General features: G+C 32.2%; 1 long non-coding RNA gene across 1 annotated transcript; it reads right to left on the reverse strand.

The window, feature by feature from the left end:
* Positions 1-1,379: 1,379 nt before the first annotated feature.
* LOC136977347 (uncharacterized) lies at positions 1,380-1,611 on the reverse strand. Its single transcript, XR_010881077.1, has 2 exons — positions 1,541-1,611; positions 1,380-1,421 (listed from the first exon to the last, which is right to left on the reverse strand). It is a non-coding gene; the product is annotated as an uncharacterized lncRNA (long non-coding RNA).
* Positions 1,612-3,456: the final 1,845 nt, after the last annotated feature.

Here is a 3,456-nt window from a genome sequence, read left to right on the forward strand (position 1 = left end):
AAGATCGTAACATATGTTTTCGTATTTATCGTAATAGCCAGAATCGTAAAGGCATTCTTCTGGACATTGAAATCTGTATGCTAAGCAATCATAATCTATTAATTCATAATTGAAAAACGCATTCAACATGCATTCCAGTCCCTGAATATATGCAGCGTATTCGCAATTGGCAATAATATAATATATATTTTTGCAGTTTTCGCAAGGATCTACTGGTGGACGTGTTGTAGGACGAGTAGGAAAAGAAGGAGGACGAGTAGGAGAAGAAGGAGGACGAGTAGGAAAAGAAGGAGGACGAGGACGAACAGGTATAAAATTATCATTAACATTGTCGCAGTTATAAATTACAAAAGGAGGGCGACATTTTGGTCTACATTTACCTTTTACAACAAGTGTTCGTTTATCTTCAAAGTAAGGATAACATTCTTCTATATTCAGAAATTCCTAAAAGATTAAATAATATATGGTTTTAAATTTATCACTTAAATCTTTCTATTTAAAATTACTTAAAAGCTTATGAGTATTTATACATATTCTGATATCTATAGAAAAATGAAAACAGCATATCTGTTAGTTATAAGCAAGATATAAAAGGTATATTTAAATGATTATATCGAGAGATTTTTACACCAAAAAAAAAAAAATATATATCAAACTTTTGTAAAATATTAAAATATTTATAAATCAATTTGTCAAATTAATAATTTTTAAATTTAGAGAGATAAAGAGAAAATAAATGCAGACATGCAGCATTCTAGATTTCTAAGATATGAGCGTACAGTAGACTCTCCATTATCCGCAATGCCTAAGAAAGTCATCCTGCTTAATCCGGTACCGTTTAAGTACTGTACACAGTAAATAAAACGGTTAAATTTTTGAATGAAACGTGTGGAAAAGAATGTATACAGTTAACTCAGATGACCATCTGAAGTTGCCGTATTTTTGCCATTCCAATTATTAACAATACTGTTCTGGATAATCGAAAAAGTCTACTATACGTTTCTTGAACCATCCAGACAAACTCCTAATAAAAGATAAAGAATAGTGTAATAATTATAATTAATTAAAACTGCAGATAATATACAATGACAAGATATTGTTTCAATTAAGAGAACTAATTATTTATTGATTATTAAATAAATATCTTAAACGTAGTTCACACTGTTATAGGTTTATCGCTAGTGAAAATGAATTATTCTTTATAAACAACAGACATATTACAATAATAAAAATAGCAAAACTTACAAACAATCTGTCAAAAAAATTTTTCAAATCCTTGTCTAGGCCTCCAAGAAGATAGTTTAGAAACTCAAATAGGTTGCCAAAAATACCATAAATACCTATTTTCGCTATATCATTGTCACTTTTTTTTTCTGATATTTCTCCAGTTGGTCCATTAACTTGTCCAGCGAAAGTACTTCCTGTCAAAGAATTTCTCGTTTTATTATAAATTAAATCTTATTAAAACCAAAAGTGGAAAACTAAAATTAACTGGCTAATGTATAATTTTGAAAATAATTCCGGCATATCTTATACTTACCGATAATGATGCATACCAAGAGCACTAGAATCTTCATTGCAGTCGTTCGGTTCGTAACGGAGCAATGAATGTACGCTTGCAAATTCGGCAATTTATTAGGAAAATTATGTGGGGGAGTTCGAAACTGTTTACGAATTCACAGATGGATGTAAACAATAACATTTGGAAAAGTAGGGCACGCTGGAACACAAATATTCCGGGCTTACTTGCTAAATTTAATATTTTAAATGTTTTTAAATAAAATGACGTTAAATATTTTACAAAAATCGTGTGATTATTCTTAATATTTGTCAAATTTAAAGTTATATTAAAGATACTTTGCTTAAGGGTTTCCATTTGCTTACTTAAGTGATGCCACTCCTTGAGACAGATACGTAATTAATATTTAACGATTTTCCATGGAAAAATAATGATGAAATATTAATTAATTTATAATATATAATTTTAAATTTTAAATTAATTATAATAATTGAATTTAGTAAATTAGGTCAGCAGCCAAGTCGAGCAAATTTGTTTGTTTATCGAACACAGCTGAATAAACAAACAAATAATGAAGTCTGTTTCAAATGAAACAGGCGATGTCTATTGTTATATATCTTACTTTTACTATATAAATTCGTTAAATACTACATAAGAAATTTGAAAACATCTATTTTAAGATATAATTTACAAATAAATAAATAGTAATACTAATTCTCTAGGAACCAAACATGCATTCTCCCTTTAGTTTAGTGCTTTCGTATGTATGTTTAGGACAACGGGGAATGCTTCCCTTAAAAACTTTCTATGAGAAACTGAATTTTATTTAGGTGTTACTGACGTAACGATAATCCGCAAAATTCCACGTGTCAAGCTCTTTGACAAGGCACGAACTCACAAGTGGTGTTTCTATGAGAAACTGACCTCTATTCTCGGATTTTCTTCACCTTAGTAACACCGAAAACTCCACCTGGACAGCCCACTGACAAGGCGCAAACCTACGACCAACTACTAGTGTTTTGTCAATTCGGTGTACTGGTAAGCCTTTAATTCATTGGTAAATATTTTTATAAATTGGGTTAGGTGGGTCGATGGGATGTGGCAACATAACGCATGGAAAATCTACCAAGGTGAGATGTATCCAGAATGATTTCTACGGGAAACTGGCCCGTTAATAGGTGTTATACACGTGAAGAAAATACGGAAAACTTTACGCGACCAGTCCGTGGATGAGGCGCAAACCAGCGACTAAATGTCAGGGGTTATTCATTCGACCATTAGTGGGTATATATCCACAAGTAGCCAAGTAGATAAAGCTACCGAACACTAGTAGTTAGTCAGTTTACTTCACGTTAGTAGCACTTAAATAAGAAACCCACTTTTCTATAGGACTTTCTATGGAAAAGTCCTTGTTCTGTGGAAAAGTTTTTGTCGCTTGTTTTTTATTAAGTTACGACAACGCAACACTTGGGCAATCTGCCTAGGAGAGGTCCTAGGTGAGGATTTTAACGGTAACGGATCCTATTCAGGACTTTCAGAGGTGGAGAATACCCGAAAAATTCCACATGGCCAGCTTGTCCTGACCCACGACCGAATTCCCAGTGTTAAGGGAATGGAACCGCTTGGCTACTAGTGGGCCTGTACACGTGTCGCATTGCCATAAGTTAATAAACCGAAACCAAACGTAACTATGTTCTATATCATAAGTAGTTTATAATAAAATTTCTTTATTGGGCTGTAAACGGGTTTTTAATCCTGTGTGATGTTGGTGTCTACACAAAATTAAATGGTTTGTATCTCCAGTAATAAAATTTAATATTGTTATCGTTAATCGAAGAACAAATCTCATACCCAACTCTAGTAGTTAGTAAATATTTAAATAAAAATTTATATGGTCGTTATTCGGAGGTGGACGTTGTTGACGGGTTCTTTTGTAT

This window comes from Centruroides vittatus, unplaced genomic scaffold, assembly GCF_030686945.1.
Source record: "Centruroides vittatus isolate TY-2023 unplaced genomic scaffold, ASM3068694v2 contig_455, whole genome shotgun sequence".
NCBI lineage: Eukaryota > Metazoa > Arthropoda > Arachnida > Scorpiones > Buthidae > Centruroides > Centruroides vittatus.